Source organism: Mustela erminea, chromosome 16 (assembly GCF_009829155.1).
Source record: "Mustela erminea isolate mMusErm1 chromosome 16, mMusErm1.Pri, whole genome shotgun sequence".
Taxonomy (NCBI): Eukaryota; Metazoa; Chordata; class Mammalia; order Carnivora; family Mustelidae; genus Mustela; species Mustela erminea.
Genome location: NC_045629.1, coordinates 78,855,722 through 78,869,765, shown reverse-complemented (window position 1 = coordinate 78,869,765; position 14,044 = coordinate 78,855,722). Strand labels below are relative to the sequence as shown.

General features: G+C 44.2%; 1 pseudogene; it reads left to right on the top strand.

Annotated features, from left to right (window-relative positions):
* The first annotated feature begins 7,677 nt into the window (after nucleotides 1-7,677).
* On the top strand, nucleotides 7,678-9,550 carry LOC116574986 (annotated as a pseudogene).
* Nucleotides 9,551-14,044: the final 4,494 nt, after the last annotated feature.

The following is a 14,044-nucleotide window of genomic DNA, read 5'->3' as shown; positions in this document are numbered from 1 at the left end:
ACATGCGGGATGAGCTACGTGCGGGACGCAGGCTACGTGCAGGCAGTCAGGTCTGGCAAGTGAACAGCAATGATTATCTCTTAGCTTTAAACGACAGGAGCAAGTTAAGGATTCTCCACCTTATCGGATCCATCTGAAGGAGGACATGAAAGCACTCTGGGGTCCTCCCATGTTTATTTGGCCCAGAAAGACTCTTGCCCTCCATCTCCTGGAGTTTTCTCCCAGGATCCGAAATGACCCCAGTCACATTGACGAGGATCCGGGCTGTGTTCCAACAGTGGGACTCACACCTTCAATTCTCTTTCTCCCCACTTCCCTACAAGACAAAAAGTGCCCTATCCATTGCACCAAGGTACCATTTGGCTGCCTCAGAAAACCATACAAGGTCCACCATGCAGGTCTTCTTTGCCTAGCAGGTCTGTGAGGAAGAAAGTGCATTCTCTTTCTGGCCATGTAAACCCTCATGCCTCAGGGCTCAGGGTCTACCTCCAATTCTGCCACTTCCCCTCCTTTCTCTCTCCAGGGTTCTGTGTCTGCCTGAGACTTTTGTCTTAGCCAGGAAAATCAAATGAATGTTTCTGGGGTTCTACAGCGTCTGCCGGTATTCTGAGGCCATCCCTCCTTGGAAGGTGACTCTGGGACTGCTGAGGGGCCAGTAGCTCCTGACACTTTCAGCATGAGTAGGTTGATAGAGCATCAGGAATGTGGCTGTTTCTACAGGAGTGCGCACAACAGCCCTCTGAAAGGACTAAGAATTCTTATTGTCCAGTGCATTTCTCTGAGTTCTCAGGATCAATGTGCAGAAGGGAAAGGTGCGGTAGCAGTGATTAATGAAGCAAGACTCATAAACATGAGCAAAGACACTAGCAAGGAGAGGGGATGCAAGAAGGGATGGAGAAAAGTGGAACCTCTGAACTTCTATCCTTGTAAAATGTCTTTACAGAATAAGGTCCTTGCTGCCCAACTTTTTGCTTCTCTACAGACCTGTCACTACATTTTCCAGGTGAAGGTCAATTCCACTAAATACTTAAGCATTGTCTGAGCTCCTCCAGTGTTCCAAAAAAAGCTCTCCACGTGGGGGATGCAGACAGTAGTAAGAAGAGTCCTTGCATGGTCTTCGGAAAGAGCACTTCAGAGTGAAAGAGTTTGAATTTGGTTCTCAGCTTTGCAATCTACAGCTGTATCACCTTGAAAAGGTTAATATATGTTTCTGAATCTTGGTTTCATCTGTTAAATGAAGCAACAACGTATTCTTCAGTGTGGTCATCTACAACAGTGTGCTCCAGAGTGTTAGCACCAGACCAGAGCTGGTGGTCAGTGCACAGCAGCTATGGCAACAATCCGCTCCTGGAGCAGAGCACGTCCCCAGCCCTTTCCCTCCATCTCTTGGGATGCCTGGGAGAAATCAGAATGGATGGGTTTGCAGTTTGGCTTTGAATATGTAAAGTAAATATAGAAACAGAGACCGGGTAATAAAAACTCAATTTTGAATAATTCTTTATACTTCACTGAACAATCCCACACCTGTTATCCTGATCCCCAGCAAAATTTCAGGAGATCAGTAGATAGGATGTAGCATATTTTTTTAATTGTTATTTTCAGAGGCTCAGAGAGCAGAAGGGCATTTCCCAGGATCACCATTTTAAAGGGGAAGAGACAGGAGCTAAATTAATTCCATGATTTTTACCTAAAAGGTCAATCCACGCAAGCCAGCTAAATGTTCCAATTATACCTGTCCTGCTGTTCTGTGTTTATATAGCCTAAAGCTGAGTACTTAGAGAACAGCGTGGAGAGTGGTCTCTAAGGAGTTGGGCTTGTCGGACACAGTGCATCTTCCTTAGCTGACTTTGTAGAATCAATCACTTCCTCTGTGCCTGAGGTCTGGGCAGGCAACAGGAGATAGTGTGGCTGACAACATTAGCTCTCGACATAAGCAACAAGAGTCCATCCCAGAGCCCCAGGGACATGCCTCCTGGCCAAATGGGCAGCCCCCGCCAGTGGCCTGAGAATAGCTGCCTTCTCATCCCACAGAGGCTGCGAGAGCACGGCCTGGCTAGCTCACGCTTCATTAACTGCACTTCTATTTTTGAATTCTGTCTTGTTTCCATTTGGCTTCAGAATGGAATCTCACCCTGGGGTCAGAAGCACTTGTGTCAGCAGCAGCCAGAAACCCATACATCTTAGTGTAGTGAGTTTCTTTCAGGGCTGCTTGGCCAACATGTGCTCATCTGGGTTTCCTAATGGAAGAGAGGGTGACAATGGGGTGGTTTTTCTAAACCTAGTTTAGCACGATGCTGTCTGCCTGCCTGCCTGCCTTCCTTCCTTTCATTTTCTGTCCTTCCTTCTTTCCTTCCTTCCTGTCATTTTTTTTAACTTGTTTTTATTTAATGAATGGTAACTCTATCCCATGCACCCTCTAGGTGCTGGACTAAAAAGTTAAGAGGAACTTAATCTTTTAAATCTCCAACAGCTTGTGAAGGAAGACAGGTACCTCAAAAACACTAATCACTTATTTGGGGAGCATAACAAATATCATGGAGGACAAGGGGTGTTAGAAAGGAGAAGGGAGTTGGGGTAAATTGGAAGGGGAGGTGAACCATGAGAGACTATGGACTCTGAAAAACAATCTGAGGGTTTCGAAGGGGCGGGGGGTGGGAGTTTGGGGTACCAGGTGGTGGGTATTATAGAGGGCATGGATTGCTGGAGCACTGGGTGTGGTGAAAAAAAAAATGAATACTGTTTTTCTGAAAATAAATAAATTGAAAAAATTAAAAAATTAATATGTTTGCCTGTTTCGTGTGTGTTGAGTTTGAGGAGTTCTTTATAGATCCTGGATATCAACCTTTTGTCTGTACTGTCATTTGCAAATATCTTCTCCCATTCCGTGGGTTGCCTCTTTGTTTTTTTGACTGTTTCCTTTGCTGTGCAGAAGCTTTTGATTTTGATGAAGTCCCAAAAGTTTATTTTCACTTTCGTTTCCTTTGCCTTTGGAGATGTATCTTGAAAGAAGTTGCTGTGGCTGATATCGAAGAGATTACTGCCTATGTTCTCCTCTAGGATTCTGATGGATTCCTGTCTCACATTGAGGTCTTTTATCCATTTTGAGTTTATCTTTGTGTACGGTGTAAGAGAATGGTCGAGTTTCATTCTTCTACATATAGCTTTCCAGTTTTCTCAGTACCATTTATTGAAGAGACTGTCTTTTTTCCACTGTATATTTTTTCCTGTTTTGTCGAAGATTAATTGACCATAGAGTTGAGGGTCCATATCTCGGCTCTCTACTCTGTTCCACTGGTCTATGTATCTGTTTTTATGCCAGTACCATGCTGTCTTGGTGATCACAGCTTTGTAGTAAAGCTTGAAATCAGGTAACGTGATGCCCCCCATTTTATTTTGGTTTTCAACATTTCCTTAGTGATTCGGGGTCTCTTTTGATTCCATACAAATTTTAGGATTATTTGCTCTAGCTCTTTGAAGAATACCGGTGGAATTTTGATCGGAATGGCATTAGAAGTATATATTGCTCTAGGCAGTATAGATATTTTAACAATGTTTATTCTTCCGATCCAAGAGCATGGAATGGTCTTCCATCTTTTTGTGTCTTCTTCAATTTCTTTCATGAGTGTTCTGTAGTTCCTTGAGTAGAGATCCTTTACCTCTTTGGTTAGGTTTATTCCCAGGTATCTTATGGTTCTTGGTGCTATCAATTTCCCTTTCTGTATTTTCATTGTTAGTGTATAGGAAAGCCACTGCTTTCTGCACATTGACTTTGTATCCTGCCACATTGCTGAATTGATGTATGAGTTCCAGTAGTTTGGGGGTGGAGTCTTTTGGGTTTTCCATGTAAAGAATTATGTCATCTGCGAAGAGAGAGAGTTTGACTTCTTCATTACCAATTTGGATACCTTTTATTTCTCTTTGTTGTCTGATTGCTGTTGCTAGAACTTCTAATACTATGTTGAACAAGAGTGGTGAAAGTGGGCATCCTTGTCATGTTCCTGATCTCAACGGGAAGGCTGCAAGCTTTTTCCCATTGAGGATGATATTTGCTGTGGGTCTTTCATAGATAGATTTGATGAGGTTCAGGAATGTTCCCTCTATCTCTATACTTTGAAGCGTTTTAATCAGGAACAGATGCTGGATCTCCTCAAACTCAACACACACGAAACAGGCAAACATATCAAAAAGTGGGAAGAAGATATGAACAGACACTTCTCCCATCAAGACATACAAATGGCTATCAGACACATGAAAAAATGTTCATCATCATTAGCCCTCAGGGAGATTCAAATTAAAACTACATTGAGATGGGCGCCTGGGTGGCTCAGTGGATTAAGCCGCTGCCTTCGGCTCAGGTCATGATCTCAGGGTCCTGGGATCGAGTCCCGCATCGGGCTCTCTGTTCAGTGGGGAGCCTGCTTCCCTCTCTCTCTCTGCCTGCCTCTCTGTCTACTGTGATCTCTCTCTGTCAAATGAATAAATAAAATCTTTAAAAAAAAAAAAAAACTACATTGAGATATCACCTTACACCAGTTAAAATGGCCAAAATTAGCAAGACAGGAAACAATGTGTGTTGGAGAGAATGTGGAGAAAGGGGAACCCTCTTCCACTGTTGGTGGGAATGCAAGTTGGTGCAGCCTCTTTGGAGAACAGTGTGGAGATTCCTCAAGAAATTAAAAATAGAGCTTCCCTATGACCCTGCCATTGCACTCCTGGGTATTTACCCCAAAGACACAGATGTCGTGAAAAGAAGGGCCATCTGTACCCCAATGTTCATAGCAGCAATGGCCACGGTTGCCAAACTATGGAAAGAACCAAGATGCCCTTCAACGGATGAATGGATAAGGAAGATGTGGTCCATATACACTATGGAGTATTATGCCTCCATCAGAAAGGACGAATACCCAACTTTTGTAGCAACATGGATGGGACTGGAAAAGATTATGCTGAGTGAAATAAGTCAAGCAGAGAGAGTCAATTATCATATGGTTTCACTTATTTGTGGAGCATAACAAAAAGCATGGAGGACATGGGGAGTTAGAGAGAAAGGGGTTGGGGTAAATTGGAAGGGGAGGTGAATGGTGAGAGACTATGGACTCTGAAAAACAGGCTGAGGGGTTTGAAGTGGTGGGGAGGGGGAGGTCGGGGTACCAGGTGGTGGGTATTATAGAGGGCACGGATTGCATGGAGCACTGGGTGTGGTGAAAAAAATAATGATATTGTTATGCTGAAAATAAATAAATGAAAAAAAAATCCTTAAAAAAAAAAAAAATAGAAACAGAGCTACCTTATGACCCGGGAATTGCACTACTGGGTATTTACTCCAAAGATACAGATGTAGTGAGAAGAAGGACAATATTCACCCCAATGTTCACAGCAATGCACCCCAGCAATGTCCACAATAGCCAAACTATGGAAAGAGCCGAAATGCCCTTCAACAGATGATGGACAAAGATGATGTGGTTCATATACACAATGGAATATTATTCAGTCATCAGAAAGGTTGAATACTCAACTTTTGTATCAACATGGACAGAACCAGAGGAGATTATGCTGAGTGAAATAAGTCAAGCATAGAAAGCCAATTATCATATGGTTTCATTTACTTGTGGAACATAAGGAATAACCTGGAGGAACTTAGAAGAAGGAAGCGGAAAATGAAGGGGTGGAAATTGTAGGAGGAGATGAGCTATGAAAGACTGTGGACTCTGAGAAATAAACCAAGGGTTTTTAGAGGGGAGGGGTGGGAGGATGGGTTGGCCCAGCGATGGGTATTAAGGAGGCATGGATTGCATGGAGCACTGGGTGTTCTACGTAAACAGTGAATCATGGAACACTACATCTAAAACCAATGATGTACTGTATGGTTACTAATATAACATAATAAAAAAATTAAAAGAAAATACCAATTGAAAACATTTTTTTAATTTGAAAGCATACATGGTGAAATTAAAATGGGTTTCATTTTGTTTTTTGTATTGTTTGAAATAGTTCTGTACAACTCAATTAAAGATGAAGTTTTCTCCTTTTGTTTCTCAAGTCTGTTTGTAGTCCTCTAGGCTTGGGGGTGGGAGGGGTTTGGCAGGCAGTGCAGGGGATTCAAAAGGATGTCATAGTCTGCCCAATGCCATAGTCTGCCCCAGCCTGGCCTCTGGGGACGCCGGAATGCACGAGGCTGTTGGAGGCTGTTGGAAGTTGTTGCAGGCTCATGGCATGTGTGCTGTGTGAGACTGGCACACCAACACTGCCGGGAGCACATGTGACATCTGTGCAGGAACATAGGCCACATGTGAGTAAGCTGGGATGGCTCGGGTCATGGTGCCAGTGTCTCTAGCTCTTGTCACTAATCTGGCTGCTGACTCACTCCTCCCTCTTGAGATAATTCCTTTTGATTCGCAGAATTTTTAGAAAATGCAGGTTGGCAGAGATAACTTGGGGAAGGAGGCTAAAGAGGGCATGGTGGGTGGAAAGGGCCAGGAGAAGAGAGCCTCTGCTCCCCTCCAAGGGGACCTGTGTGGGCATCCCAGTAAATCAAGGGGCAGGTGCTTATCCTTTGCAATTGTCTATGCATTTTTCCTGAAGAGGAGAACGGGGTTGTGACCTGGAAGTCCAGCTCCTCTGAGTTCTGTCCTGCCTGAGTTTCTGGCTCTCATTAGAGGATTTAAGATAAAGGAAACCCCATCCCCTTTTAGGCTTCACCTCCTCCTGCTACCCCAAACACATCTGCCCTTTTCCATGCTAATCATATTCCAGATTCAGATCACACAGGCATCCCACAACCTAATTCCTTGGGTGGGAGCAATATATCTCTTTGGTACTGAGACTAGGACCTGTCACTTTTTCTCAAGTAATGTTGGCATGAGAACCCCTCATTTCTTCACCAAGAATCCAGAATCAGATCTGTGCGTTCTGTCGCTCTTTCTCCCTCAATTCCTTTGTCTTGGTCCCTCTCTCTTTTTCTATCTCTCATATCCCCTCATTTCTAAGACTCTTCTCTAGCAGTGTAGAATTGTTTGCCATCTCTTTCTTCCCTCTGTGATTATAAACGATGTCTCCTTCCTTTTCTAGCTAATTCCTATTTGTTCTTTAAATCACAGATACCACTTCCTCCAGGAAGCCCCCTCTGACACTTTCCAGGCTGGATTAGCTGCCTTTGCAATGAACCTTGACAGCATTTTGCTTTCCTGTACTGCAAATGCAAGGCAACTCCTGCAAAAATATTTTGCTTCTCTTCCTGCCATTAGAACATGAGAACTCTTAAGGGAGAAATTCTTGATTTTAATATGTCATTGATGATAACACACATCGTCAGTTTTGTGACTTTTTGTTGATTTTTAAAAAGACACTACTTTATGGAATATAAACATTGATTATAAAACTTACTCCAATTTCATAATGTAAGCTATAAAACAGTGTGAAACTTTATATTGAGAAAATGCGATTTATTTGTGAAATGCTGTATTCTTAGCACCTGACTCACAGTAGGAATATAGCAGAGGCTGTTAATGGTCACAAAAACCCATGCACTCTTCCTCATTTCCCAGATCCCCACCACCACCACCAGCACAAACACACAACAGTGACATCCTGTGACTGCCCTTGCAGTGTGACATAAGCAGATTTGATGTGCCACTTCTGGTAAGAGGCGGTGAAGAGAACAAGAAGGAAGGGGAGAAAATGGTGACCATGGATCACAGTACCTGTGGCCAAGCTGTAGCCCTGCAGGGCTAGAGTGCATACACCTCTCAACCCACATAAGGATATGCACAGACCACCCAGAAATGCAGGCAACAAAGTTAGGGAACCTGACAGCCCACTGATGACAGCTATACCCAGGCTCAGACCTATGGGCAGACCACTTATGCAACTCTGATGGACAGTCTCCCACTGCTTATACAACTCCAACGGTCCCCCAGGCATGCAGTCATCCTGTCCAGGGGTACAACAATGGTGCTTACAATACCACCACTGCTTTGGTCCCTACCACCCAGGCCTCCTATGCAGCTCAGTCTGCATATGGCATTCAGCCTGCTTAGCCAATTAATGAATAGCAGCCAGCAGCCACCACACCAGCAAGACCACAGATAGTAACACACCCACTGAGACTAGTCAACCCCAATCCAGCACAGGGGGTTACAACCAGCCTAGGCTGGGATATGGATTGAATAATTACAGTTATCTGTACATACCTAGGACCTACCCCAGGCAGCCAGTTACAGCACCACCATCTCTTCTTCTAACAGCTATTCTTCTACATGGCTGCCTAGTTATGAACAGAGTGGTTACTCTCAGCAGAACACCTATGGGCAGCCCAGCAGTTATGGAAAGCAAAGTAGCTATGGGCAACAAAGCAGCAATGGACAGCAGCCACCCACTGTTTATCCCTCCCACACTGGATCCTATAGCAGGGCTCCAGGTCAACATAGCCAATAGAGCAGCAACTACAGGCAGCAGAGTACATTCCAACAAGACAACCCCAGTAGTATGAGTGTTCATGGGCAGGATTCTGGAGGATTTTCTGGATCAGGAGAGAACCAGAGCAGGAATGGCCCTGATACCTGGGGCAGAGGAAGAGGGATAATTGACTGTGGAGGTATGAGCAGAGGTGGGTGGGGAGGAGGACATGGTGGAATGGGCTCTGGAGAGGGAGGTGGCTTCCATAAGCCTGGCGGAATTCTGGACAAAGGACCAGATCTTGATCTAGGCCTACCTATAGATCCAGATGAAGACTTTGACAACAGTGCAATTTATGTGAAAGCCTTAAATGACAATGTGACTCTAGACAATCTAGCAGACTTCTTTAAGCAGTGTGGAGTTGTTAAGATAAGCAAGACCCACCACTGTGAAGACCCACAAACTGCCAAGGCTTCCATGGAGTGGATTGATGTGAAAGATTTTCAAGGGAGCAAACTTTAGATTTCCTCGCTCAGAAGAAGCCCCGGATGTGGGGTAGTATGCCTTCCCAAGATGGCAGAGGGATGCTGCTGCCACTCTGTGGAGGTCCAGGGAGCCCAGGAGGTCTTGGAGACCCCATGGATCTCATGGGAGGCCATGGAGGAGACAGAGGTGGCTTTCCCCAAAGGAGCCATGGGGTTCCCAAGGAAACTGATCCAGAGGAGGAAACATCTAACACTGAGCTGGAGACTGGCAATACCCCAGTCTAGGGTGTGGAAACCAGAACTTCACCTGAAGAACAGAATGAACCAATGTAAGTCTCTGGAGCCCTCTCCCCCAGGTGATGACCATCACCATGGCAGAGGCGGTCCTGGTGGCATGCAGGGTGGAAAAGGACTGTGGTGGTCCTAGGGGAATGTTCAGAGAGGGCTGTGGTGGAGACAAAGGGGGCTACTGTGGTGGCTGGGGCATGGACTGAGTTGGCTTTGGTGGAAGAAAATGGGGAGGCCCGGGTGGGCACCCTGCCCCTTTGGTGGAACAGATGGGAGGAAGAAGAGACCAACATGGAGGGCCTGGAAAATGGATAAAGGCGAGGACAGTCAGGAATGCGGACACCCGCCCTCCTAGATGCATAGACCCCGCAGAGCTGCACTGATTCCCAGATTCATTCTTTATTTTATTTTATTTTTTTAAAGATTTTATTTATTTATTTTACAGACAGAGATCACAAATAGGCAGAGAAGAAGGCAGGGAGAGAGGAGGAAGCAGGCTCCCCACTGAGCAGAGAGCCCGATGCGGGGCTCGATCCCGGGACCCTGGGATCATGACCCAAGCCAAACGCAGAGGCTTTAACCCAATGAGCCACCCAGGCATCCCCAGATTCATTCTTTAAACCAAAAACTGTTTTAAATTTGTAATGTTGGCCACAACAGTTTGATGATTCCTTGTCTCTCCTTTTGTATTTTTTAACATTTGTGAAGAAACATTAAAACAATTTAAATGGTAATAATAATAATAATAACAATAAGAAGAAGAATAATAAACAACTTTAAAAAAAAAATAAAAGGCAGTGAAGAGCCTCTTTTATTTTCCCTGCCCTGGAAATGAGGGGCCCCCCCAAGGTGGTGGAGTTGCTGGTTAGGTCTGCGTCACTGCTTTACCTCATCCAACTTGTGAGGAGACCAAAATAAGCATTTGTTGTGTTAAAGCCACTGAGGTTTCCGGTTTCTTCTTGTTCTGGAGGTTGTCCGTAGACCACAAGCTATCTTAGCATCATTAATGCAATAGGTCAAAATAAGTGCTTTATAAATTATTGCTTGAGTCCTAAAATTAGAATATCAATTGCCATCAATTATCCTCAGACAAATGAGTAAGCAGACATGATTTAGTTTTACAGGCTGACAAGGGCTGTATGAACGTGAAACCCTCCTTTCAGGAACGCAGCTGCTGAAAGCTATTACACTGTCTATTTTAATACCCACGACTCTAGATGATGCCATCTCCCCATGCAGGTGAGGAGCCCGAGCTTCAAAGAGCTCCAGATTCTGCAGCTAAGTGACAGGGTCCAGACCCCCAGTGCCTCCTTCAATGTGAAGTCCAGACTGATCTCCCACCCATCTGCCACCCGTTTGCCACAAAAAAAGGCACCGTCATTACTTTGGGTCATCACGAGTGTCAGCTTTGCACACAGGAAGCTCACACACAAGGAGAGTTTCCAGCTCAAAATGCCCCCATTGTGTAGCAGGTTTTGATGACTGAGGTCTTCCTGTGAAAGCCACGTGACCCATATGACCTCTCTCTCTGGGGAGAATCTCCCACTCTCAACAGAAGTTCCTCAAGTAATGCAGAAGCAGCTGTCACTGGACTGTTGTCTGGGGCCCCATGAGGGCACTGTGAGCATGTGACCCATCAAGGGCCCTCCATCTGGCAATCAGCGGATGGGGCCAAGTGGGGAAAATCTTCAGGGGTGGCCCTAGTCTGACATGCAGGTGTTCTATGAGTTGAAACCTCTGCACACAAAATGAGCCTTCTTTGAGGTTACAGGAGCAGCCCCTGGCTGCTTTGTGTGGGTTTCTTCGCCTTCACATGGCACAAGTTTGAGATGATAAATGATCAATTAACAAATATTTGTCAGGTGATTATCCTGACCCAAGTTCTATGCTAGAACCTGAGTCAGAAGGCTGAACATTTCTTCAAAACAAGGCAGATGTGCTCCTGCCCCTGATGAAGATTTAAGCCTCAGAGAAAACAGGCACAAAACTAATAATTACACCAGATATGAAAGTCACAAGGTTCAGGAAGTCAGAATTAAGTAGTTTAAAATTACGGTTTCTGAGTGAATGCCTTACTCAGACCCCAGTCCCAGCTCCCATCCTCTGTGTTGTCCAAATGCTCTGAATTTCAGTTGCTTTGTATGTGAGACAGAGATAACACAACCACTTCTTATATAATGCAGCTGTGAGAAGCAGGGTGACAACTGATGGACACTGCCCCAAAGTGGCTACTGCATAGCAAACCCTCAGGACATGTTAGCTATTAATCATGTTGTTACTCTAACCAAGACCCTCAGGGAGCTGCATTAGTGTACACCAGAGTCATCGCAGTCAGTGCAGTCAGGAAAGTCTTCCAAAGAAATGATATTGAAAGTAAGATCTGGAGAAAGGCTGGGGATTAGCCAGGTGGAGAGTTCTGGAAATGTCTCCCAGAGCACTCCAGGTAAAGGACTGGCATGAATAACAAGCTCAGGTAGCAGAACATTGGTACAAATGTAAGTATGTCAGTGTGGCTAAAGCCTGAAGGCTTTGCAGAGAGTACGTGGGAGGTCAGTAGGGGCAAGGGTGTGGAAAGAATGTGAAGCTCGGTTAGGGAGGTCAGAACGGATCTTAAGTACACGGTGAGTTCCTAAAAAGCTCTACACTTGCTTTACCTGGTTGCGACATGATATGGGAGGCTGCTTAGTCTGGTTTGAAGAGTTTTGCCTCTCATGCCCTCCTTTAGTAAATAGTGTCAGTATATCTCCAAAATGCATCCTGACATTCTACCAAGTTCCATTTCTCCATGACCATGAACTGAGCACAAGCCCTGTCTGCTCTTCTCTGGATTTCCCACTTTCCCTCTTAGCATCCTGGACCCTCAGCAGCTTAATACCCCACACTCAGCAACCAAAGTAATTTCTTAAAGCATAATAAGATTATGTCATCCCCTGCTTAAAACTGTCTAATCAGGGGTGCCTGGGTGGCTCAGTGGGTTAAAGCCTCTGCCTTCAGCTCAGGTCATGATCTTGGGGTCCTGGGATGGAGCCCCACATCAGGCTCTGCTCAGCGGAAAGCCTGCTTCCCCTCCTTCTCTCTGCCTGCCTCTCTGCCTGCTTGTGATCTCTGTCTGTCAAATAAATAAATAAAAATCTTAAAAAAAAAGTGTCTAATCATTTTCCCTTTTGTTTATGAAAAAAAACTCTAAAATCCTTACCATGCTCTACACAGTCCAACATAAATTGGAGTCTCCTTTTTAAATCATTTCAGCTTCAATTCAAACACCTGCTACTCAGAAAACTTTTTTCTGACAACTCTAGGTAAAATATCTATATCTTCCTTCCCTGACCAAAGACAATTAATAATAACAATGATGGTGATAATAGTATCATTGCTCTTTATATGTAATTCCTGCTATAATTTTAAGAGATTTTGTTAGTACCCAAACATATCTCCTGTATTTGTTTGTCCATGCACTTCCATTTACTTTCCCTCTTGAGAAGATACATCCTCTTGGGCAGACATTTTGTCTGTCTAACCTGTCACTGTGTCCTCAGCACATGGAAGAATTGATGACCCACATTAGAGAGGAAATTTGGGTTTGGATGTCAACTGAGTAGGTATTTCTTCCAATTCTTCCAGTCAACAGTATGTTCCCAAGTCAATTTGTTCATCTTTACACTAGATTTTAACACCTTTGCTCCACAAGATTGCTAAGCAATGAAGCTGTGACCATTCCAAATCCCAGACACTTAGATATGAATTCATTGGTTATTACCAATGCTACTAATCATCACCACCATCACCATCATCACCATCATCACCGTATCATCCCCAACACCATCATCACTGTCATCCCCATCACTATCACCATCATCACATCATCAGAATCACCATCATGACCATTATCAGCATCACCATCATCATCATCACTATCATCACACCACCATCACTAACACCATCACCATCAATTCCACCATCCCCATCCCCATCATCACCACCATCATCATCATCTTCATCATCATCATCATCATCATCACTATCATCATCACCACCATCACCATCATTACCACCATCATCATCAACATTGTCACCACCATCATCATCAATCTTCATCAGTACAATCAGCAATATAATAGTTGTGCTTCTATCAAAAATATTTCAAGTGCCAGAAACAATGCTACTTTTTCATTTAGTTCTTACAATGAGAGCAGGTTGATACCATTTTCTTTATTTCAAATGGAAAGGGGGGCTAAGAGCACAGAAAGTTCCAAAGACTTGTTCAAAATCACATGGCTAATATGTGGGGAAGTATGTTTCAAGCCTAGGGGCTGCCTGAGTCCAAATGTGGTGATTTCCACAAGGCAATCTTGCCCTCTTATTTTATTCCAGATTCTCCCAACTCATAAACATTGGTTGGGTATCTAGGCCTCCAGCTCATCACCACTTTTATTTTTTAAAACTCATTTCATCCCACTCTTTCTTTCTACAAGGACTATGCCTTGGAATTGACCTGATTCTTGTGCTATTAGCCACCCTGGACAGTGTCCTCAGGCCTCTTAATGAAGCCCTAAAACCATGTTCATTCCAGTTCTCATCTCAAGTGGAAACATATGATAATATGTTTATATCACTGGATTGGTGAGATAAAGTGATTAAGACAAACTCTCTGAAAGACTCTCAGTGTCCACGTGTGATCTTTTGTCGTCTACACTGAGTGCTTACTGTCTTAAATTTAATGGAAAAGATTGAGCCTAGATAATCCAATGTCTTGATGTGCACATCCCTCACAGACAGTGATTGGTTGAACTCTGTTTGCCAATTCCCTTGCAAAGATTCCTTAATAGAAATTAAGAGATCTTCTTGAAATGAGTGTGATGAGATGGAGCTTTCATCTC